The sequence below is a fragment of the Rana temporaria genome, chromosome 3 (assembly GCF_905171775.1).
Source record: "Rana temporaria chromosome 3, aRanTem1.1, whole genome shotgun sequence".
NCBI classification, from domain to species: Eukaryota; Metazoa; Chordata; class Amphibia; order Anura; family Ranidae; genus Rana; species Rana temporaria.
The window spans coordinates 337,654,778-337,681,010 of NC_053491.1; the positions used below are offsets into that span (position 1 = coordinate 337,654,778).

General features: G+C 46.6%; 1 protein-coding gene across 3 annotated transcripts in view; it reads right to left on the reverse strand.

The window, feature by feature from the left end:
* The window catches only part of CYFIP2 (cytoplasmic FMR1 interacting protein 2), a 121,820-nt gene extending 96,318 nt beyond the window's left edge, over window positions 1-25,502 (reverse strand). For 2 of the 3 annotated variants that reach the window (XM_040345082.1, XM_040345080.1), the window contains exon 1: window positions 5,114-5,217. The gene's annotated coding sequence lies outside the window, so the exon portion shown is untranslated. Of the gene's footprint in view, window positions 1-5,113; window positions 5,218-25,302 lie in introns of those variants that run through there. The other variant, XM_040345081.1, reaches the window with a different exon arrangement.
* Between the last annotated feature and the right edge of the window lie 731 nt (window positions 25,503-26,233).

The following is a 26,233-nucleotide window of genomic DNA, read 5'->3' on the forward strand; positions in this document are numbered from 1 at the left end:
CACATAATTAGAAGTCTGCACAACTTTGACTAATTCATTAAGCCCGAGTTCACACTGCCTGCAACTTCCGCATGACTTCGAAGTCAGATCCCAGCGTGACTTTGGCACGCCTTGCATGTAACTTATTTAACCACTAGCCATCCAACCGCCGCAGTTATACGGCGGCAGGTCAGCTCGGCTGAGCGAGATCACGTAGCTTTACGTCATCTCGCGATTCAGCCCATAGGGGCGTGTGCGCGCCGCCCCTGGTCCCAACGCGCGTGCCCAGCGGGCGCGATCACGGCCGGGCACCCACGATCGCTCGTTACAGAGCGAGAACCGGGAGCTGTGTGTGTAAACACACAGCTCCCTGTCCTGTCAGGGGGAGAAATGACTGATCGTCTGTTCATACAATGTATGAACAGCGATCTGTCATTTCCCCTAGTCAGTCCCACCCCCCTTCAGTTAGAACACACACAGGGAACATAATTAACCCCTTCCTCGCCCCCTAGTGTTAACCCCTTCCCTGCTAGTGGCATTTTTATAGTAACCAATGCATTTTTATAGCACTGATCAGTATAAAAATGCCAATGGTCCCAAAAATGTGTCCGAAGTGTTCGCCATAAGGTCGCAGTACCGATAAAAATCGCTGATCGCCGCCATTACTAGTAAAAAAAAAAAAATATTAATAAAAATGCCATAAAACTATCCCCTATTTTGTAGACGCTATAACTTTTGCGCAAACCAATCAATAAACGCTAATTGCGATTTCTTTTAACGAAAAATATGTAGAAGAATATGTATCGGCCTAAACTGAGGAAAAAAATAGATTTTTTTATATATTTTTGGGATATTTATTATAGCAAAAAGTAAAAAATATTCTTTTTTTTTGAAAATTGACGCTCTATTTTTGTTTAAAGCGCAAAAAATAAAAACCGCAGAGGTGATCAAATACCAACAAAAGAAAGCTCTATTTGTGGGAAAAAAAGGACGACAATTTTGTTTGGGAGCCACGTCGCACGACCGCGCCATTGTCAGTTAAAGCGACGCAGTGCCGAATCGCAAAAAGTGGCCCGGTCATTGACTAGCAATATGGTCCGGGGCTGAAGTGGTTGACAGAAGTCAATGCAAGTCGTATCAAAGTCTGACCAAAAAAAGCGCAGGAAGCTTTTTCTAAGTTGGAGAGACTCAAGTCACGCCGATTAGACCGGTTTCATTGTACAGAATGGGCTTCGACTTCTGATGCGTCAAGTGCTGCAAAGTCCGATCGATTGTCGCATCGGTGTGAACCGGGCCTCAAAGAGAAGTAGAACCAAAGCTTTTTTGCTTCTGGGTCTTAATTGTGCACTCCTGTGCCACAGAACCAGCCGATAGTGGGCTAAAGTCTGCTGTCGGTTGACATCACAGAGCAGCTCCAGGCTCCGAATGGATCCTAACCATTTTCTCGGGATCCACTCAGCTGCCTGACAGCTGGCTTGGGTTCTCAGCAACTGGCCTATATAGCGCCTCAGAGACTGGCCTATACCGTTAAAAATAGCGCCTGCAATCTGCCCTTAAACAGCTGTCACATTCATTCCAGTGTAAAAGCCCCGAGGGCTTTCACACTGGAGCGTTGCGCTAGCAGGACGGTAAAAAAAGTCCTGCTAGCCGCATCTTTGGAGCGGAGAAGGAGGGGCATGTTTACCGCTCCTTCACCGCTGCTGCCCATTGAAATTAATGGGACAGCACGGCTATACCGCTCGCAATGCGCTGCTTCAGCTTTAACCCTTTCGTGGCCGATAGCGGGGGGGGGTAATGCGCCCATAGCTTCGGCGGTAAAAATAGCAGAGTTTTACCGCCGACGCTATAAGCGGCTGAATGTGAAAGGGGTCTAAGTAAGGATGGTGTAGGGAATGGCCTTCAGAACTGCCTTAATTATTCATGGCATAGATTCAACAAGGTGTTGGAAACATTCCTCAGAGATTTTGGTCCATATTGACATGATAGCATCACGCAGTTGCTGCAGATTTGTAGGCTGCACATCCATGATGCAAATCTCCAGTTCCACCACATCCCAAAGGTGCTCTATTGGATCTGAGATCTGATGACTGTGGAGGCCATTGGAGTACAGTGACCTCATTGTCATGTTAAAGAAACCAGTTTGAGATGATTTGGTGCATTATCCTGCTGGAAGGAGCCATCAGAAGATGGGTACATTGTAGTCATAAAGGGACGGACATGGTCAGCAACAATACTCAGGTAGGCCGTGGCGTTTAAACAATGCTCAATTGGTACTAAGGGCCCAAAGTGTGCCAAGAAAATATCCCTCACACCATTACACCACCACCAACCTGAACCATTGATGCGAGGAAGGATAGATCCATGGTTTCATGTTGTTTATGCCAAATTCTGAGCCTAAATTGAGGCTAAATTGGGACTCATCAGACCAAGCAATGTTTTTCCAATCTTCTATTTCCAATTCCGGTAAGCCTATGCGAATTGTAGCCTCATTTTCCTGTTTGTTTTTAGCTGTAGCCCATCTGCTTCAAGGTCCGTGTTGTGCATTAAAATAGTTCTAAACCCGAAAAAAACAAATAACAAAAACAAAAACAAAAAACAAATCCTATGCATCGCATACTAGCTCATTATGAAATGCTTGCCTTAGATCGAAGCTGTTGCAGCGGGCGCGCACACCGCTGTGACCAGCGACATGTCTCCCGGAGTTATTTCCGGGGTTCACGGGCTCCGCATTCGCGCGGGAGCCACCGGTTACGGCACACTGCTGAATATATGGCACAAGCGAGCCGTTTGTTCAGTGCGCATGCCCTGATGACGTCAGCACAAGCGGAAATGGCAAATATCTCCTAAACTGTGTAGGTTTAGGAGATATTTACAGTACTTACAGGAAAGCTTATTATGGGCTTACCTGTAGGTACAAATGGTGTAACCGAGTTTACAACCACTTTAACCACTTCAATACCACTTCCTGCCCAAGCCAATTTTCAGCTTTCTGTGCTGTCGCTGTTTAAATGACAATTGCGCTGTCATGCTACACTGTACCCAAACAGAATTTTTATCATTTTGTTCCCATAATTACAGATTTATTTTGGTGGTATTTGATCACCTCTGCGTTTTTTATTTTTTGCTAAACAAATAAAAAAAGACTGAAAATGTTGAAGAAAAAAAAGCTTTTCTTTTGTTTCTGTGTAAATAAGTAAGTTTTCTCCTTCACTGATGGGCACTGATAGGGCGGCACTGACAGGCACTGATAAGACGGCACTAATAAGGTGGCACTGAGGGGCACTGGTAGGCTGCACTGATGGGTGGCACTGATATGCAGCACTGATGGGCATTGATAGGCGGCACTGATGGGCACTCATGGGTGGCACTGGTGGGCACTGATAGGCTGCAATGATGGGTACTTATGGGTGGCACTGATTGGCGGCACTGCTGGGCACTGATAGGCAGCACTCCTGGGCACTAATATGCGGCACTGTTAAGCATCCCTGGTGGCACTGAAACTGGTAGGCATTGTGGCTGGGCACTGATTGGCAGCTTCCGGGCATTGATTGGCAGCTGCCTTGGCACAGACTGGCATATTCCTGGTGGTCTAGGGGAGCATACCTGGTGGTCCAGTGTGGTGGCCATCCTTGGTGGTCCCGGCGGCATCCTGATGGTCCTGGGCGGGCATCCGATGGGGGCTGCGCTGATAAACAATCAGCACAGACCCCCCCTGTCAGGAGAGCAACCGATCGGCTCTCCTCTACTCGCGTCTGTCAGATGCAAGTGAGGAAAAGCCGATCAACGACTCTTCCTGTTTACATCGTAATTAGCCGTGATTGGACACGGCTGATCACGTGGTAAAGAGCCTCCGTCAGAGGCTCTTTACCAAGATCGGTGTATTGGTGTGTCAGACTGACACTAGGGTGACCACATTTCCAAACTACAATTCAGGGACACCCCCCTTCCCAAAAATCAGCTTGTGATGTAACGAATCACAGCACAGTGATTGGACACACAAGGCAGGATTTATGATTTCTCCAATCACAAGCAGGGGGCGGGACTGTGCTCCTCCAGGCATTCTCGGCCAGGACAAGTACTGTCAGTGAGTAAAGCGGTGATGTGGCGGCCTTTTTTGGGGGCATCAGATTGGCCCGGGGGGTGGCTGTGTCAGTTTAATTCCGGGACACTGTATTGTCCTGGAATGAATGTGCCCGGGACAGACCTGCAAAATGCGGGACTGTCCCGGGCAATCCGGGACATGTGGTCACCCTAACTGACACACCGCACCACTGACCGGCGCGCAGCGGCTGTTATCCTGCTGGATGTCATATGACATCCAGTCAGGATAACTGAACCACCGCCCAGCCGTCATTTTGCTATAGGTCGGGCGAGAAGTGGTTAAGAGATTCTGCATACCTTGGGTTTTTTCAGTTACTCTTGCCTTTCTATCATCTCCAACCAGTCTGTCCATTCTCCTCTGACCCGATCAACAAGGTATTTTCATCCACACAACTGCCATGGATATTTTCTCTTTTTCGGACCATTCTCTGTAAACCCCAGAGATGGTTGTGCGTAAAAATCCCAGTAGATCGGCAGTTTTTGATAAATACTCAGACCAACCTGTTTGGCACCAACAACCATGCCACGTTCAACGTCACTTAAATTCCCCTTCTTTCCCATTCTGATGCTCAGTTTGAACTTCAGCAAGTCGTCTTTACCATGTCTAGATGACTAAAGTCGGTTGCTGCCATGCGATTGACTGATTAGCAATTTGTGTTACCAAGCAATTAAACAGGTGCACCTAATTAAAAGAAAAATAGTCACGTTTACAGCTTTGCATGCTGGCGCCTGGGTGCCATAACAACTTGTGTACCACCCCCTGCCTGGAGGGCAATTTACAAAGGGCAGAGCACTAGGCAACTATGGCCTTCATATGAAGCCGTTACATATTGCACTGCTGTATGATATAAGCCCAGAGGACCCTGCTTTCCATCCTTTATACATAATGACTACAATGTAAATGCAAACACCACATACAGCACCGTTCTATGTAACACACAGCTCTAATTACATAGAAGGCCCACTGAAAACTATACATTTCCTTCCTATACCGAGGCATCTGACCAAGAATGATTCATATAACGGTGTTTACCTCTCCTGGGAGGGGGTGCTGCCAGCTTGGTGTGGGTGGATGTTTCTGTCTCAGATGCTGCGGATGTAAGAGCTGTATAGAAAGATCAGTCAGCTAAGCCTAGCTAAGCCCATCCCTTCCTGTCTGAGCACCTGCTGTACATGTATGCTGATCATACTACTCATACTGGCACAGGGGAAAACAGCCTGGCCTACCAGAGCACAGCAACGCTAAACCAGGAAGGAAAGAAAAAAGAAATCCATCACCTAATATATAATTCTTATATAAATTAATGTCATCTGGTACCCAGGAGCCGGCGCCGGGACACAAATCTGCTTAAAGCTTTTGTCATCAATAGATCCTAGAACTGAAATTGATGCGTGAAAAAAAAAAAAACATACCGTGTCAATGCAACCCACAGAGGTGGACTACCACCATTTAAAACAATTGCTAACGTGAGAACATGCGTTGATGTGCGTTTAAACGCATTGGCGTAATGGGTTTGGAAGAGTCAATCCATTTCTAAACATGCGGAATGAGCCCACTGAGCTGCGGGAGTGAAGCCGTGCGAGTTCCGCTGGCAGTCCCGATTTTGGTTGCGATTACAGAGACATCTGCGCAGATGTCAATGTAAATCGCGGGCCGAAATCGCAAAAAAGTAGTACAGAAACGACTTTTTGAAATTGGTGCAGCGCCGCAGATGTGACATCGCACCGATTAGGATGGTGTCATTGCCGGCAATTTCCGGCAAATGCCGCCGTTTTTACACGCGATCTGACATGTCAAAATGCAGCAGTGTGAACCAGGGCTAAATGATTCATATTCATTTCCATCTACAATCATTAGTCATCAGTCAGAACATTTCAAGACTTAATTTTTATGAGTCTATGGGATTTACCAAAGACAAATAGACTTTGCACTTTGCAAAGTGCAGTTGCATTTGGTTGCTCCAGAGCTTATTAAATGAGCAGAAGCTTTGCTGACTTCCATCGTCCAATCACATGCAAGCAAAAATTGTGTTTTTTTATTTTCCTTGCATGTGATTGGATATTCCTTACAAAGTGGAGCTTTACCTCATTTACTAAGCTCTGGAGTAACTGCACTTTGCAAAGTGCATAGTCTATTTACCTTTAGTAAATCAACCCCTATATGACTGTTTTGTTATTTTACTTGATGCTCATTATATCACTGCTATCATGCTTTTCTGGCAAAAAAAAGTTAGCATTTTGTCTATTATTATTATCATCATTATTATTATCATCACTATTGGTATTAATATACCGTATTTATCGGCGTATACCGCTCACTTTTTTGCCCTGAAAATGGGGCAAAATCGTGGGTGCGCGATATACGCCGATACCCGCTTTCCCGCGCCGAGTTTGAACACTGCGCCGGCATATACCGAACGCAGTACACTCGGGTATAGTCGGGCAGGCTCGGCTCCTCTCGCGCTCACGTCCTGGACGTACAGGACGTGAGCGTAAGAGTAGCTGAGCCTGCCCGACTATACACGAGTGTACTGCGCTCGGTATATGCCGGGGCAGTATTCAAACTCGGCATGGGAAAGCGAGGATCGAGTGGGGAGGACGCCGCTGAAGGACGCCGGACCCGACGAAGAGGACACCTGAAGCCGCAGACGGACGCCGGACCCGACGAGGCCGCCGATGGACGCCGCGCAAGACACCAAAACTGTAAGTACTAAAATGTTTTTTTACAGGAATGTCGGGTCCACTTTAGGGGTGCGCGCTATACGCCGGAGCGCGCAATACCCCGATAAATACGGTAATTGTTTTTATTAAATACATATTATTAATAAAGCAACACTTTTTAAAAATGTATTTAAACGAGAAGTGCGGGATTTGAAAAAAATAAACAATCACAGTAACCTACTATATGCAGCATGTGTCCCCCGCCGCCTCTACACTGAGACCTGAGTGATCAAAGAGCAGCGATCGCTCAGTTCTCGGTCTTCAGTGAGCAGAGAGCCGGTGATTATCAGTCACCGCCTCTCTGCTCTGTCCCTCCAGTGCTCAAGGATGAGCCAGCTGCCAGTCAGCCACCTGGACGGATCCCAAAATTATTGTCAGGATCCCAACAGATCCTTGACCGGCTCTGTGACGTCAGGTCTGTGAATGCAAGTATGGCAAAAAGAGCCATGGGCATACAATACTTCTCCTTTTATCCTGAGATTTGGCCAAATCATACCAAATATTTCTTACAGCTTATGTATACCCTATGGTCTTTTATCGTAGGCCACTTTCACGCTGAAGCGGCAGGTCCGTTAGCAGTAAAGAGCTGATAGTTTTAGCGGCACTTTACTGCCGTTATAGCAGCGCTTTAAAAGCGGAGCCCCTTCATTTTAATGGGCAGGGGAGGTGGAGGAGCAGAGTATACACCGCTCCCACAAACCGCCCCAAAGATGCTGCTTGCATGGCTTTTTTTCTTGCAAAAGCGCACCGCCTCTGCAAGCGCACTGCCCCAGTGTGAAAGCACTTTCAGCTCCTGTGTTGGTACATCCTGATCCTATGTTACCCTTCATTCTTGAGGTTGATGCATCTGAGATTGGCGTGGGCGCCCTTCTGTCTCAATGTCCTACCTCTGAGAGCCCCTTGTGGCTACTTTTCTAAAAAAATCATTCTTGTCTGAGGCTAAACGCTTATCTTGTTCTGACTACCCCGATTTGGCTACCAAACCCTGGCTACGTTTACCAGTTGTACCATTTTTACCATTTTATTAAAAAGGTGTGATATTTCCTGTACTCTAATGCCTCGTACACACGACCGTTTTCCTTGGCAAAAAACATCAAGAAAAATGGTGGCAGAGCTTTTTTGCAGAGAAAAAGTGTTGTGAATCTCGACGAGAAAAAAAGAGAACAAGCTCTTTTTTCTCGTCGGGAGTCTCAATTTTTTCGTCGTGGTTCTCGTCGGGCTGGTTTACGACAAGAAACACGTTTGTGTGTATACTTAGAAACCCGCACATGGTCAGAATAAAGTATGAGACGGGAGCGCACCTTCGGTAAAAGTAGCGTTCGTAATGGAGATAGCACATTCGTCACGCTATAACAGACTGAAAAGCGCGAATTGTCTCTTATCAAACTTTTACTTAACACGCGGTAACATGAGATTAGCAAAAGCAGCCCCAAGGGTGGCGCCAGTGGAATCTAACTTCTCCTTTATAGTGCCATCGTACGTCACCGCATTTGAGAACGACGAGATTTTGTCTCGACAGTGTGTATGCAAGGAAAGCTTGACAAGAATCTTGTCAAGCTTGACAAGAATCTTGTCAAGCTTGACAAGAACCTCGTCGAGGAAAACAACGTTTCTTTTACGACGAGATTCTCGGTCGTGTGTACGAGGCATTAGGCCCCTTTCACACTCGTGGACTGATTGGGTCTGCCTGTTATTTTCAGGCAGACCCAATCAGACCCTCCAATCTCCTCTATGGTGCGGTGGGTGTGAACAGACATGTGTCAGTTTATACCCACTGACATCCAATACAATCCACTAAAAACAGACGGATGGGGATCTGTTCCCCACCTGCCGGGTGAATTGGATCGGATGGCAGTCGGGTGTAAATGGACAGGCTCTCCTCTATGGGCAGCTGGGTGCAAACAGGCTGTCTGTTTACACCTGGCTGCCCATAGAGGAGAGTGGGCTGTGTCTGTGTCCGCTCTACATAACTGGAGTGGTAACAGACTAGCCATCCACCTGCTCAGCAGGGATGAGTGGACCGATTCCCCGCTGTGCAGGAGGACTCCAACAGAGCCTACCCCATGTGGAAGGGGCCTAAAGACTTGTACACACGACCGTTTTTTCCGGCAAGAAAACTGCTGGGAGAGCTTTTTGCCGTGAAAACCGGGCGTGTGTATGCTCCCTCGCCGGGAAAAACTGCCAGAAATCCCGGCAGGAAAAATAGACAACCTGCTCTCTATTTTCCTGCCGGGATTCCCGGCATTTTTTTTCCCGCCAGATTTACTACACTTGAATGAATGAATGAATGAAAAACTTATAAAGCGCGGCGCATGCGAACTGAATCGCTTCTGGGCGCTAGTTGTTCGTGTCTCATGACATCAAAAGAGCAGAGTTTTGATCTGTCTTCTGAAAGTCAGGTGGTTTTCCTCCAACCGAATGCTGGTTGGTAAAGCGTTCCATAGTCTAGGACCCTGAAAAGCAAACCTTTGGACTTGTATTTGGTTTTTGGTACCCTGACCAGATTTTGGTCGGTGGATCGCAGAACGCGATTCGAATTGTGAGGTTCTATCTTGTCGCAAAGATATTGCGGAGCCTTCCCATGGATGCACTTATGTGTCAGGCAGAGTGCTTTAAATGCAATTCTGTCTTTTACTGGCAGCCAGTGAAGGGTTCTCAGTGAAGGTGAGATTGATTCCCATTTTTTTTCCCAGTCACCAGTCTGGCGGCCGTATTCTGAACGACTTGCAGACGGGAGATTTGGTACTTTGGGAGTCCGAGGTACAGAGCGTTAGCATAGTCCAGTCTGGAATTCACGATTGTTCCCACCACGACTGCTACGTCTTCTTTGGGGATAAATGGAATAAGTCTGCGTAGTAGGCGCAACAGATGGTGCGCTCCGCTGACTACTGACCCTATTTGTGCGTCCATTGTCATGAAGGTGTCGAAGATGACCCCGAGACTTTTGACTTTGGAGCTAGGGGTGATGATTTGGCCCAGAATGGGCGGGGGTGTCCAGGTTGTTGCCAGTTGACTCTTTCGGCTGGCGTGAAACATAAGGAGTTCTGTTTTTGAACTGTTGAGTTTAAAGGAGTTGTAAAGGTAAACGTTTTTTTACCTTAATGCATCCTATGCATTAAGGTAAAAAAACATCTGACAGCACCGCCCCCCCCCCCCCCGAGCCCCCATTTTACTTACCTCACCGTTCGAAAGTCCCGGGCGCGTGCTTGTCATCTTGCTCGGTTCCCAGCCTGGCCGTTGATTGGCTAGGCTGGGCGGATTGATAGCAGCGCAGCCATTGGCTGGCGCTGCTGTCAATCACAGCGGATGACGCGGCGTGCCGGGGGGCGGGGCCGAGTGATACAGTCGGCGGCTATGGCCGCTGCTGTATCACGGGAGCGCGCTCGCAAAAGCTTTCCACCATGCGAGGGAGCTCGCATGAACGTGGAAAGCTTTTGCGAGGAGGAGCCGAGACAGCCGCCGAGGGACCCCAGAAGACACAGATCCGGGTCACTCTGTGCAAAACGATCTGCACAGTGGAGGTAAGTATAACATGTATGTTATTTTTATTTTTTTTAAATTGTACCTTTAGTGTTCCTTTAAGATAACTCTTTGTCATCCAGTTTTCTATCAAAGAGAGACATTTCTCTAAACTGGGATGATGATCCTTTTTGTTGCAGATGCGAAAATACAGTTGCGTATCGTCTGCATAAGAGTGATAGAGTAGTTCTTGGCTACTAATAAGATCAAAGAGAGGGCGAAGATAGATGTTGAAAAGCACCGGTGACAGGGGGGATCCTTGGGGGACTCCACATGACACCGTGCGCTTTTCCGACGTGAAAGAACCCAATTTAACTGTTTGTGATCGGTTTTCAAGAAAGGAAGAAACCCATGGTAAATCACCTTCTGCGACTTCTGCTACCTTGGCTAGTCGCATCAGTAACAGTTTGTGGTCTACCGTGTCAAAGGCTGCGCTTAGGTCCAGCAGAACCAGGAGACAAGATTCTCCTTCGTCTGCGGCCTCGAGGGCATCGTCCCATATTTTGAGTAAGGCCGTTTCTGTCCCGTGTCCGGGACGGAAGCCTGATTGTAATGGATCCAGTAGATTGTGGGTATCTAGATGCTGTTGCAGCTGTTGTACCACTACTTTCTCCATTATCTTGGAGAGAACATTTAGGCCTGTTATGGGACGGCGGTGAGTTGGGTCCTTGGGATCCAGGTTAGGTTTTTTCAAGATGGGCTGGATTGTGCCCTCTTTCAACAGGGATGGCACTGTGCCTTCCTTAAATGACTGGTTTATAAGCTGTGTGATGGGTGGTGCCAGGATGTCGGCACATTCCTTCAGCAGTTTGGTGGGGATGATATCATTGGGCGATGTGCTGTTCCGCAAAGCACCAATGATATTTTTTGTGGTATCGATGGAGATCGGTTCCAGAGTGAACTTTGTTGATTGTAGAGCGTTTCTGTGGGTGTTTTGTGGTTGATTGACGGTGGGGTTGAGGGGGGTATTGTTTTGCAAGATGCTTTCCCGGATTCTTTCAATTTTGTTGATGAAGAAATCCGATAGTTCATTACAGAACTCTTGGGTGTCTGAGTTGGGGACTTCAAGACATCCTGGATTCATGGTCTGGGTGACCATCTTGAAGAGTTCGCGGGGGCGGTTTAGGGCGCTGTTAATCGCCATAGAAAAATGATGTTTCTTGGCTTTGAAGATTTCTTTATGATATCGTGTTGTTATTGCCTTGTAGATGATGAGGTTATCCTCTGCAGGGCTTCTTTTCCAGGCGGCTTCCGCCCTTCTGCGCTCTTGCTTCAGAAGCGACAGCTGGTTGTTGAACCAGCCAGACTTTCTTTTTCGGATGCAGGCTTTGCGTTTCGGTGCTACTAAATCGGCTGACTGTGCCAATGGAAAACACTGTGAGGCAGTGTCGAGCCCCATACACACGGCCGGGTTTCCCGACCAAAGCTCTCCCCGCAGTTTTCCCGTCGGGATTCCTGGCAGACTTTATACCGCCGGGAATCCCGGCCTTGTGCACAGGGCTAAAAGCTTAACGCACATGACCGTACAAGGGCATGTGGGGTGTCTAGAGCCCGCCTAATCATCATCTCAGTACTTGCCCTGCCATGTACAGCTGTCCATTGAGATGAATTAGAAAATGCAGTTGTCTACATTAATGCACTGGGGGGTTGCATAAAACACCGGACATGCATAGATGTATGCTCCAGATCCAGATATGGTGCATTTGGAGCATACGCATGAGCATTTGCTTTACGCAAACCCCCCATCACATAACCATGTATGGCAACATCTTCTAATTCATCTCCATGGGCGGCTGTATGCACCAGCGGTTACAAAGGCTCTGCGCACTGTATGGCCATGTGCATGAAGCCAACATTGTATAAAGAAACAATAAGATACAATTAATCATAGTTCTCCGTTTAAAAGATACAGCAAAATAATTGCTACTATGAGTACAGGACTGATTTGGAACATTGTGATACTGTCTGCAATCACTCAACAACCACAAATTATACTTCAGTAACTAAAAATGAAATGTTCCAAAGCAAAGCATGGGATTTTATTCGCTCAACTGCAAGATCAAAAATCACCTGTCAGTATAGTCTCAATCAGATCATTATGAAATGAATAATAATCATTAATTAATCATTGCTACATTCTACTTGTGTAAATCATGGAGTCGTGTGTTGTTTAGCACTTGATGGCAACCTAATTGCCAGCAATTTCAATAATATAATTGAGCTACTTTAAAACTGTAACTCAGCTAGCTGGTGAGTATATGCCAGTAGGGGATGGAATGAAACAGACATGTTTAGGACCACTGATGAAGCAGAAAAGCATGAAATGTGACATGCAGGGATAAGACTGTGGTCCAGGCTGCACATCCACTGAGTACCCCTTGTTCTCCACAGTGCAAGGGAAGTGCTGGAAGGATGGAGAGACCAAACATATCCTGGAAGTCACATAAAAAGGCCTCTTTCACATGGGCATTCAGGGGATGGGTAGTGGTGTTAGAAACAGGCATTTGAGCTGGAGTTTTACTACCCCCCAACCCCCAACCTGAAGCCTACAATACAGCCAGAAGGGGTCTGTTCACATGCCATAGACATGCATGGCATGTAGAGTTGACAGGCAGAATGTCTGTCAAACTGTGCTATTCAAGTCAATGGGGTCATGCTGCAGTTTTGGCTCACATTTGAGGTGCACTGGTCACATTGAAAATTGTTCATCAATAAAACTATTTTGCCTCCTGAACACCTCACAGCGGCTACTTAGTTGCACCCTGAAAAGCAATACACTGCAGATTGCCTTTTGAGAGACGGGGCATGCTGTGTATACATATAATGCAGATGGTGCAGTGCTGTTAACAGTCCATAAATGTACAATACACCATCCGTGAGGTAATCCTTGCTGTAACATAAAAGGACATGCAGGTGATGTGTGTTTGATCCTCCGTAATTAAAGGGTCCTTGTGGTGAGGTGAGAGGCCATTTTTACTATTGGTGGAGGTTAATCACACCCGTGGAATCACCTGCATGTCCTTTTGTGTACCAGCACGGATTACCTCACAGATGGTGTATTGTACATTTATGGACTGTTAACAGCGCTGCACCATCTGTATTATATTCACTCATTGGGATTTTTTGATCATTGACCCTGTTGTCCAGCTGCTTCAAATAGGGTTTTCTCTTTGTCCATTGCGCTGATTTGCGTTCACCCAATATTCATGCTGTGTATCCCCTGCTGTGTGTACAAGGCCTTACGTATACAGGAACCAAATAGGCGCTTTGTGCATTTTTTTTTGTGTGTGTATGTTACTTGTACAGTTCAGCTCCAGCCACAGGTATTTATTTTGTTTTGGATAGAGCAGACCAGGGTGGGTGACTGTTTTTTGACTATCAAGCTTTTTATGGGGAGATTTCCCCACATTTCCTGCCAGAACAGGAAGTGATGAGAAATCTGCCCTACGGTGATTAATAATAAATAAACACATTTCTAAACATAACAGCTAGTATTTCAAAAGAAGGTTCAGCAATGGCAGATAACTATTTTCTAATCTAATGGCCAAAATATTAATTCATTCTGGCTACTGGAATGCATTAACTCTCAAATGCACTTAAATACATCTAGAATTTAGATGCATTTACACACATTTCGGTGCATTCAGCGTTTTTTCTGTTCTTCCGCTCTTCTCCTGTTTGTGCCTTTTGTGTTTTTTTTGTTTTATTTCAGCCTGTAAGCGCTCTTCTTCTAATACGCCTGTAAATGCATATGTATGTATGGAAACATAGGCTTACATTAAGGTGTTTTTACAGGCTGAAAAAAGCTACATGCCCTATAAGTGGTGCTTTTTTGAGACCTAAAACGGACCAAAAGACGCACCGTTTTTGTGCAAATCGCACCGGACCGGCTGCAGATATATGTGAGCCGAGAAAACTGAGGGGAAAGCCGAGAAGCCGGCAGGAAAACTGCCATGGAGCTTTGGCCGGGAATCCCGGCCGTGTGTATGCTCCATCGGCACTGCCTCGCATTGTTTCCCATAGGTAAGTAGTAGATCTGGCAGGAAAAAAAACGCCAGAAATCCCGACAGGAAATTTTTTCTCTATTTTCCCGCCGGGATTCCCGGCTGTTTTCCTGACAGGAAAACTGCAATGAAGCATACACACGGCTGGTTTTCCCAGCCAAAAGCTCTCCTGGCAGTTCTCCTGTCAGGAAAACCGGTCGTGTGTACGAGGCTTTAGAGAGCCGGTCAAAATCTCCTGCTATTGCAAATTTGGACGCGGAGAATCCGCATCCAATTTGCGTCCAATTTGCAATGGTGTGAACTCAGCCTGAGGACTAAAAAATTGTCAAAATTTCAGTCAATAGTCTCTCAGAGTCGGCCAGAAAGCTGCAAGCTATGGGAATGATATCATAGTCTGCTGCAGGCAGAATGAAGCATTTCCTCAGTCCTTCCTTTCTTTGCAATTATACTGTTTAGTGCAGGTTCTGCCAGGTCATTAAAAGGCAAACCATAAGTACTGCTAGCCCTATGTTTGTACAAAAGCTGCAAGCAGATATAAAGTAAGCACTATGCACTCCAGCTATGTATTGCTTTGGATCATTCAGTGCATTTTTTTAATACATGCAGTAGAAGAGCCTAAATTTGCTTTGATATTAGCACCCTATATTCCCCTGCAGAGCAGCACTTAGACTGGAAGAGGGAAGGGCTGTACTCTCAGCTAAAAGGTCTCCTTTGATTGACAAACTTACATTTTAAGTGGAAACATTGCTTGGTACCCAAGTTGGAAAAACGGCACATAGAGTCCAGGGGAAGATTGAACAAATAATATTGGGTTGAGTTGCATGTTTGACAGATAACAAAGCGCAACAATCAGCAATCACTAGCATTAGTATGCTGCTGTAGAAACTGCGCCAAAACACTTGCCAAACGGTTCCGAATCCAGACACTATTAGTAAATACAGTGACACTGGCAGGACAGGAAAGCCGGTATTGGTAATCCTACCACTGCTAGCGGTACAGGGCAGGGTTGCTTGAAATGTACTGGCACGACACCCAAAATGTACTGGCACAGCCACGTTTTTACTGGCATCTCACAAAAGTTACAAAATTAAATTTTTAGGTGCAAATTTCAGTATTTAGGCTACAAACAAGTACAATAGGCAAATAGCAATGCGATTTAATCACTTAAGACCCGGACCAATATGCAGGTAAAGGACCTGGCCCCTTTTTTCGATTCGGCACTGTGACGCTTTAACTGACAATTGCGCGGTCATGCGACGTGGATCCCAAACAAAATTGGCGTTCTTTTCTTCCCACAAATAGAGCTTTCTTTTGGTGCATGCGCAGTTCCAAGCCGGACCTGGTCACTGCTATTTTTACTGGCACATTCCCTCTACTACGGGCATTTACGGGGAAAAAAGTGACCGTTTTTACGGACTGCCCGTAAAATACAGGCGGTTGGCAACACTGGTACAGGGGTATATGTTCAGCATCAAGGTTATCACACGGTATAGCCTACATTATCAGGGCAGCATCTGTGTGGGGTGTGACTGACAGAGTGGCGGTACAAGCAGTGCTAGTCCTCTGGTGCAGTACTGAACTCCCTAACCTGTCCTTCCTTGAACAGGAACCTTTTCGCTAAGCAAATTCACTATCCCTAGCAAGTGGGGTTCCTTTCCCTAACCTAGTCACCCGCAACTGCATGCCAAATGCAGCGGGGCACTAATATTTATTAGCACCGCCCACACTAAAGATGGCTGCTGAGGTCACCCAGTGTTGCAGTGTGCAATTGGACCACTGTTCACCTTGTAACACCTATGGAGTCTGCGTAAGAACAATCTTCCTCCTCCATCGCTTTCCACAGAGACAGAACGGTGGTCTGCCCATTGTAAAAAAGCAGACCGCCGTGCTGTCAGGCATGGACACTGTGATTTAGTGTTCCTGCTAATCAGGAACACAGATCACAGTGCCCATGCAGTGAGATCACCAGCAAGGGGGATCTACAAGCCCCTAAAAAAAAAAAAATTGTCCCTTTAATAAAAAATAAAATACAAATATATTACATTTTTTTTTTTTTTTAAATGTGGTTGCCATCCGGGCCCCTTACAGGTGTACTGCCTGCACCCCCCTGATGGCGGCCCTGGCAGCAGTAGTCTCCATGATTCCATCTTGATGCTTTCCCAGGCTTAACACAAGTTCCTCACCAACCTCATGTAGCAAAGTGTCAGTCAGACTCACAAACCACAGAGCTTCAAGCATCAGGACTCACTGTCGAGACAGACATCTTCTGCTCCAAACATATGCATAGGCCTCAGAATTCAGGCCTAATCACTCAGCTACTCCTCACACACCTACCCAGACAAGAGCCTGGGTGGAAGAGCAGAGATCACTTGGCCCTCCCCAAATATTAACACTCTCCCCTGGCATGCACCAGTGGCCATAAAACTTATTTTGGTTGGCTAGGGGAAGTATTCATATTTATAAATAAGTATTACTGTAGTTTCTCATAATAATAATAGAGGTATCAGTGACACCTACTGTCAGAAGAGGAAAACTACAGCTCAATTGAATTTAGGTGAAAAACAAAATGAACAAGTAGACTAGAAATCAGCTAGGTTGTCAACCACCCAGCAGAACTAAATTTGACAAGTGGCACAAGTGGCATTAAGGGACAATTTACACTGTTGCAATGCGCACAAACATTATGCCATGTTTTAATATGCATTGTGTTAAGGTAGCCCATTCATTTCTAGCACTGCACTGCATGTTGGTCAGCATGGAGAATTGGGGTGCCTTGCAGAATGTTATTTGCTTTGCAACGTGTTGCAGTTACATGTGCATTACTATAATAGTGTGAATGAGCGCAAAACATTGAGAAAACAGCATCTGGTAAGTTGTAGAAGTAATCTACAGTATCAGTGGCAGAATAAAACACCACACTGGTATATAGTTACTTCTAAGAAAACACAAGACTGACACACAATACTTGGGAGCCACAGGTTAGAAGACATCCAATGGGTTTCATACAAAGTTACTACAAAGAGAGCTAGTAGATAGGATAACTGACGCAGATGATGCTAAGAAAGCAAAAGCCTCCTACTCGGTTCTAATGTGCAGAGCCATTATACTGCAATACCATAGTTAGCATTTTCAAATAATCTACAGGGATGCTTTGCTGCTAAGACATGCTAAAAACATCATAAAAAATAATATTCCTGACAAATACAGACCTCTACCATTCTATCACAACCGCTGAACAGGTTTAAAGAAAAACTTGTCCTATGAGAAGAATCCAGTCGGCCATTGCTAACCTCTTTATCTGATAGGAGTCTGGTCTTCATGCTGGTCCTCATGCTTTGGGCCTCATTCACGGCAGGAAGTTTTATTCAAAACCATAAGAGGCTAAGGCAGGCCATAGATCAGGGGTCTCCAAAATGCGGCCCGGGGGCCGGATATGGCCCTTTGCTAGCCTTAATCCGGCCATTGGGGCACTATTGCTCCCAATGACATGGGGCACTATTCCTCCCACTGACACCAAGAATGGGACACTATTTCTTCCACTAATACCAATGATGGGGCACTACTCCCTCTCCTACTGACCACCAACACTGAGGCCATGTTTATTCTGACTGATGCTCGGCCCAGGACATTTTCTACCTGCACTGGGCAGAGTCCGGGCCCCCTAAAGTCTAAAGAACAGTAAACTGGCTCTTTATTTGAAAGGTTTGGAGACCCCTGCCATAGATGGTGCAAATTTATTTCCTGCAACCCATTGAAATTCGCACAATTCCCCTATCAACACAGACAGTGCTGGGACTTGGATACCTCCTGCCGAGCAGCTGTCCTCTCCCGCTGCGTGGGCCAGGAGAAGGCGGTGGAATCGTTCCCCGCTAGGAGAAGACAGTGATCATCGCTAGCGGCTATGGCAGCTACTTGTGATAATCGCAAGCGAATCCGGCAGGCTGGTTGTACCCAAGTTGATCCTGCTGTACCGGCCGAGATTCAAACCATTTATGGGGCCAGCCTAACAGCACCCGCAGCTATTCATGGCCATTTGCATCCACAGGTAAACGTTGTCCAACCGATTACATCAGAATGACCGTGCTGAGTCTCCCATGGTCTCCTGCAGGTAATCGCACTCTGCCCCGATTCTCCCATTTGCAAGTGTGATTAGGAATGCAGATAAGGACGTTGCATTGCATACATTGATAGTAAGTGGTCAGTCCAGCCAACAGTTTCAATTTAGTTATAAGTGGAGACTGGTGGGCAAAAGACTGATAGTAATGGGTCGGTCCACCCAACACTTATCATTTAGTTATAGGTGGAGACTGGTGGGCAAAAGTAGCCACTGGTTTCTTCTTATATATAGTTACATAGTTGGTGAGGCTGAAAAAAGACACAAGTCCATCAAGCCACTGGCTTCTTCTTATATGTCTTGGGTGCTCCAACCACGAAATCTCCCTGCCATTATTCCTAACATCTACCTGGGAGTTTTTGGTGTTCCTGCCCATATTTGTGCCCTGAATTCCCCATAATATTAAAATTCAACAAGAGTAGTAGAACTCCCTCCTAATGGCCATAGTAGGTGTGCAGATTCAGGAACCCAGATCTAACCAATAAAGTCCCTAAGACTATAGAGATTTCCAAAAAAATTAAATCAGGGCTTTTTTTCTCAAAGAATAGGTGCTGGAACTTAAAGCGGAGGTCCACTTAAAAAATAATAATTAAAAGCCAGCAGCTACAAATACTGCAGCTGCTGACTTTTAATAAATGGACACTTACCTGTCCAGCGCACCCGTGATGTCGGCAATCGCTCATCTCTCTGCTGCCCCCGCCACCATCCTGGGTGAGTGAATTTAGGAAGTGAAGCGTTGCGGCTTCACTGCCCGGTTCCCTACTGCGCAGGAACGTCCTCACTGGTCCCCGCTGTCTCCTGGTAGTGGGTGTGGTCAGTCAAATTTCACGAAAACAGTAGGAGGGTCTTAAAGGGGCACTAAATATCAGAGTGCAGAGCTATCACTTGTAAACACAGAAACCAGACTTCTGTGTTTACAAGTGATTATGGTGAGCAGGCACCAAAGGGTCTAAGCCAGAGGTGGTGGAACTGAGTTCCCCCAAGTTCCCCCTGAAAAAAAGCCCTCTTTTAAATATATGTTTTTTGGATCGACCCTTTAAAATAATTTTCCACTTTCAGGCATGAAAGGGAATAACCTGTTAATATAGTCCCACCTCTCTCTGGCCTGATCTACCACTGTTAAGAGTCAAACAGAAAACATTACTGTTAAGCCAACCAGGGACATGGCAGCAGTCACACGATCCAACCGCCACACAGTAGTGGCATAGAACAAAGTTCCTTCACAGGCAGTTCAGCTAAGCAAACATAGCCCCATTGGGCCAGCAGAATGAATACTGGGTGATCTACTCTTTTTGATCGATTCGGTGACTCTGAGAGTAGTGGACAGGTCTGTGATTGCCCATAGGCTTAACGATTGGTAGTCAGATGTTTTATGACTATGGGTGACACTTGCAGAGTGCACAGTCTATTTGCCTTTAGTAAATCAGCCCCTTAGTTAGCTGTGTAAATACTGTTTTAAACTTTGTACCCCATTTTTTCCTGAGTGTTGCTGATCTCCTCCAACCCCTTTTTTAGTCACTTCATTCTAATTTGGACATACGTGGATCAAAATTCGACAGGTACTGGCCAAATTTTGATCCATGAATGGGCATTGTGGTTGTTCAGAAGTCAATTCACCGTTCGACTTCTGTACAGTTGGCCTGTCAGATTGCCTCATTCAATCAGCACTGCGGGCTATAGACCGTCAGAATACAACAACACAACGGGGAGGATTCCCCAATCCACCTCAAATGTGTGGATGGGAAAATCGGGTCTTTTTTGTTTGTTCAACCTGCTGGTTGAATGGAAAAACAGACTCATTTATGGGCTACCTTACATGCACTTGCTCCAGCTACACATCATTGCTCTGGGCTTGCTTCCTCAAAGTTATGACAGGGAACTATGCGTGTGTAATGTGTGTCACAACAGCTGCCTGTAGTCTCCACCAGGGGTGAATGTGACAGGAAACTATGCCTGTTTAATGTGTGTCACAACAGCTGCCTGTAGTCTCCACCAGGGGTGAATGTGACAGGAAACTATGCCTGTGTAATGTGTGTCACAACAGCTGCCTGTAGTCTCCACCATGGGTGCATGTGACAGGAAACTATGCCTGTGTAATGTGTGTCACAACAGCTGCCTGTAGTCTCCACCATGGGTGCATGTGACAGGAAACTATGCCTGTGTAATGTGTCATAACAGCTGCCTGTAGTCTCCACCGGGGGTGCATGTGACAGGAAACTATGCCTGTGTAATGTGTGTCACAACAGCTGCCTGTAGTCTCCACCATGGGTGCATGTGACAGGAAACTATGCCTGTGTAATGTGTCATAACAGCTGCCTGTAGTCTCCACCGGGGGTGCATGTGACAGGGAACTATGCCTGCGTAATGTGTGACACAACAGCTGCCTGTAGTCTCCACCGGGGGTGCATGTGACAGGAAACTATGCCTGTGTAATGTGTCATAACAGCTGCCTGTAGTCTCCACCGGGGGTGCATGTGACAGGGAACTATGCCTGCGTAATGTGTGACACAACAGCTGCCTGTAGTCTCCACCGGGGGTGCATGTGACAGGAAACTATGCCTGTGTAATGTGTGTCACAACAGCTGCCTGTAGTCTCCACCAGGGGTGCGTGTGACAGGGAACTATGCCTGTTTAATGTGTGTCACAACAGCTGCCTGTAGTCTCCACCAGGGGTGCATGTGACAGGGTGACAAAACAGCTGCACAACTGGGAGACAGGTGTCACCCTATAACAGGAAGTGTCTGAGCAAGAACCTTCATAGCAGGATAACCGGGCATAGTATTATTATAAACTGCAGATTTACAATAATATGAACATATTCCATTAACATTTTAAAGCCTTTATAAGATTTTAGTGATTGGATTTGGATCTTTGTTAACTCAGAAGATACAAATTTGTTAAACAGTGTTTCTGAGCCAAGTGCTGGAAATAAAATGTTCTTGTACATACCTGGGCAGAGCCTGAGCACATATCGGCATAATACACAGAAGATACCAGGCACAAAATTGTTTTGCAATTAAAGATGATAGAGGACACTATTGGGGGTACATTGTTGGCCAGAACTACTGAGGAAAAAGATTTGGGGGTTCTTATTACAGATGGTTGTAAAATGAGCAAACATTGTGGCCTGGCAGTGGGAAAAGCAATTCTGAGGTGTGTCACTAGGGGGGTCACCAGCAGGAGGAGGTAGGTCCTGAGACCTCTATATAGATATTTAGTTATCACTAGAGGGATCTCCAGCAGGAGGAAGGAGGTCCTGAGACCTCTAAGTAGATCTTTAGTTATCACTAGAGGGATCTCCAGCAGGTGGGTGGAGGTCCTGATTCCACTAAACAGGTCTTTAGTCATCTCTACCGGGACCATCAGCAGGAGGAAGGAGGACCTGATTCTCCTATATAGATCTTTAGTCATCCTAAGAGGGATCATCAGCGGGAGGAAGGAGATTCTGATTCCTCTGTAAACCTTTTTAGTTATCACTTGAGGGATCGCCGGGAGTAGGATGAATTTCCTGATTCTTCTGTATATACCTTTGGTTATCACTGAAGGGATCAGAAGCAGGGAGAAGGAGGTCCTGATTCCTCTATATAGATCTTTAGCTATCACTAGAGGGATCACCAGTTGGTGGAAGGAGGTCCTGATTCCTCTTTACAGTGATGGACTGGCCATTGGGACTACAGGGAGTCTCCTAGTGGGCTGATGGCTCAGTGGGCCGGCTTCAGTGACAGCAGACCGCCGCCCCCCTCTGCTCCTCTGTCTCTCCCTTCCTGCAGCGCTCACCTCCTCTCCCTTCCCGCAGCACTTACCTGAGGGAAACAGAGAAGCAGGGGGAGGACCAGAGGAGCAGGGACGACGACAGAGGAGCATGGGGAAGGGGACAGACAGCTGACTCAACAGCTATGGCCTGGGAGTTTATCACTTCTGCCTAATCTTGTCCCAACTGATTATTTCCCCCGGGTGAAATACTGTCTAGCTTCCCCACTGGTACTGCCTATAAAAGTACCAGTACCAGCCGTTCTACTCTAATAAAGTAGTAAACGGCTAGTGGCTAGTGAAGGGGGAGAGTGGGCTTGGATGCCCGAGGGAGGGGTGTGTGGGAGTTGTCCGGCCGCCATGGGAATGACCTGTCAAAGTGGGCCAGTCTGGATGAAGTCCAGGGCCAAATTTTTGTCCCAGTCCAGCCCTGCCTCTATACCAGGGGTGCCCAACCTTTTGAATAGGGAGGACCACTTAAGCAACTTGGTAACCAGTCGCGGGCCACAATGAGCCGAGGGGGCGGGTTTGACATGTCACGGCTACTCTATAGGCCCTCCGATCTGCCCAGATGGAAGGGAATGAATTCCCTTCTGTTTTTTGCATGGGAGGTAGGCGAGCGGAAATGGACATCTGTCGCTCTGTAGAGGTGAATTGAGGGTCTCATTTGGTCAGGCTGATCGTGTGAAAAGGGCCTAAGACTGCTTTCACACTGATGTGCTGCGGTTTAACCACACTGTGCACCTGTGTCTATCCTGCGGGTTAGCTAAACTTTGCCATAGACTCCCCCTGTGGCAAAGCCGGCGCTGTAGAGGAAACATCAGCTTATGGGGCTCTGGTCCGCAGCCGCTTTCTTCCTCTACCACCAGCTTAATTCACAACACTGATGCTGTGGTATGGCATACCGGCAACCTGCGATCTGGGCTTGCCAACCCGCTATTCCAGAGCAAGGGGTTTTTGGGCCACATCAGAGGGTTCCGCAGGCCACATGTGGTCCCCGGGCCACTGGTTGGCCACCCCTGCTCTATACAGATCTTTGGTATCACTGGAGAGATCACAAGTAGGAGGAAAGAGGTCCTGATCCCCCTATACAAATCTTCAGTTATCACTGGAGGGATCACCAAGAGGGGGAAGGAAGTCTTGATTCCTCCATATAGATCTTTAGTTATCACTGGAGGGATCACGAGTAGGCGGAAAAAGGTCCTAATTCCCCTATACAAATCTCTAGTTATCACTGGAGGGATCACCAAGAGGGGGAAGGAGGTCCTGATTCCTCTGTACAGATCTTTAGTTATCACTAGGGGGATCACCAGCAGGTGGAAAGAGGTCCTGATTCCTCTATACAGATCTTTAGTTATCACTGGAGAGATCATGAGCAGGAGGAAAAGGGTCCTGATTTCCCATATACAAATCTCTAGTTATCACTGGAGGGATCACCAACAGAGGGAAGGAGGTCCTGATTCCTCTGTACAGATCTTTAGTTATCACTGGAGGGATCATGAGCAGGAGGAAAAGGGTCCTGATTCCTCTATATGGATCTTTAGCCCTGGTTCACACTGGTGGGGCTTTGAAATCGCGCTATCACTATGCGATTCAAAGGCGCAAATCAGTGCAATTTGTACTGTCAATTTCATCGCAGTTGCAAGTCGCAATGAAATCGGAAAAAAAAAAGTAGTGCAGGGACCTTTTCCATAACTGCAGTAAAAAGTCTGCCGAGAAAACCGAGGGGAAAGCCGAGCTTTGGCCGGGAATCCCAGCCGTGTGTATGCTCCATCGGCACTGCCTCAGGCCTCATACACACGACCGAGTTTCTCGGCAAAAACTCGGCAGAAACTCGACGAGCCAAAAAGAGAGCATGTTCTCTATTTCCTTGATGGGAATGGAGAAAATTGTCTTGTCGAGTTCCTCAACAGCCTAACAAGGAACTCGACGAGGAAAACGATGTGTTTCGCCCGTTGAGTTTCTCGGTCGTGTGTACAAGGCTTCACAGTTTTCCCCATAGGTAAGTAGTAGATCTGGTGGAAAAAACGACAGGTGAATAGAGAGCAGGTTCTCTATTTTCCCGCCAGTTTTCCTGACAGGAAAACTGTGAGAAAGCATACACGTCCGGTTTTCCCAGCCAAAAGCTCTCCTGGCAGTTTTCCTGCCGGGAAAACCGGTCGTGTGTACGAGGCTTTAGATTCAAGAGGGAATTTTTTTCAATATGAAGCTAGGACCAAAAACACGGGGGGACATAACCTCGAACTAGAGGGAGTAAAGTTCAAAGCTAAGCTTAGGGCCGGTTCACACTGGGGCAGCACGACTTCGGGGGCGACTCGGCCAGACGACCTGAAGACGACTTCTAAGGCGACTTGCAAAATGATTTCTGTATAGAAGTCAATGCAAATTGCCCCGAGTCGCCCCCGAAGTAGTACAAGAACCTTTTTCTAAGTCGGAGCGACTTGCGTCGCTCCTATTAGAACGGTTCTATTGACTACAATGGGACGCGACTTGTCAGACGGCTGTGTCGCCTGACGAGTCGCCCCAGTGTGAACCGGGTCTTAGAAAGTATTATTTTCCCAAAAGAGTAGTTGATGCTTGAAACAGACTTCCAGCAGTGGAACGTAAATCCATGCTATACAAAAAAAAAAAAAAAAATCTGTAAAAAGGGCAGACTCAATGGACCACTTGCTCTTTTTCTGTCGTCGCTCTTCTATATTTTTATATCTGGCCTCCGACATAGGTGGTATAAATGGAGCATCAGCCTACCCCTCTACCCAAATTTCAAGGAGGAATGTGGGTAAGGCAGATTGTGCAGATTCAGATGATGCCATCTTGAACGTCGGCAGCTAGCAGGTGCTTCTGGGCTGAGCAGCACACATGACATCATATAGCTTTGCAATAGGATGAATGGAAACCCCATGATACATAATGAATGATGGAAGGTATGGCCAGTGTATGATGGACACTGCAGGTGGAAGCTGGCTGACATTTTCTGATGAATGAGAATACCTTCCTTACTCATGGTACACAGCAGAAAATACAAATAAGACCAACAGTGGTGGGATGGAAAGGATGAAGCTAGCAAATAGCAGCAGCAACCCCTATGACAGGCTTGGTGCTGATGTCACTTACCAGCTCAGCAGCAGATCATGGTCCTAGGGAGGCTGCAGGAGGATACAGGAGGATGCAGGAAGATGCTGGGCTCAGGTGCAAGCAGATGCTGTTGGCCTTCTCTGCATAGATTTTATTTTTCTCTATAAATATCCAAGCGCAGTCACAGGCTAATGTCTCCCACCATCCTCTAGCTCTGATCAGCTTGTGTGTTTCTCCCCTCCCCTCTCTCCCACCCCCTCACAAAGAGCCCAACATGGCTGCAGCAGCAGCAGATGGGAAGTGCTGCTGTATGCATCCCCCCCTCCCTTCCCACTCAGACACCAGCCAACCCCCCTAACAGAGGTCATATTAATGCAGAGCATTTTATTCTAGTCATAGAACACAAGCTCTGTGTGACCATTCAATGTCTTAGTGACATAAGCGCTACTGTTCATTCATATAGCCCTTTATCTCATGTGCTAATTCACCCAAGACATATATACTTCAGTATTTGAAAGCATGAAACCGCTGCTGAGTTTCCTGTATGTCGGAGGATACATTGTTGCTGCTCAGCTTCTGCTGCCTTTATAATCTTTTTTTTAAATTTTTTTTATTGAAGTTATATATCATAGACAGAAATGTATCTTTAACCGCTTCAATACCGGGCATTTTCACCCCCTTCCCGCCCAGACCAATTTTTAGTCAGAAAATTCACACTTTGAATGACAATTGCCCGGTCGTGCAACACTGTACCCAAATGAAATCTTTATGTTTCCCCACAAATAGAGCTTTCGTTTGGTGGTATTTGATCACCTCTGCAGTTTTTATTTTTTGCGCTATAAACAAAAGAAGAGCGACAATTTTGTCTTTTTTGATTTAACCGCACCATTTTGTAGCTAAAGGACGAGCCACTTTTTGCGATTCGGCACTGCGTCGCTTTAACTGACGATTGCGCGGTCGTGCGACGTGG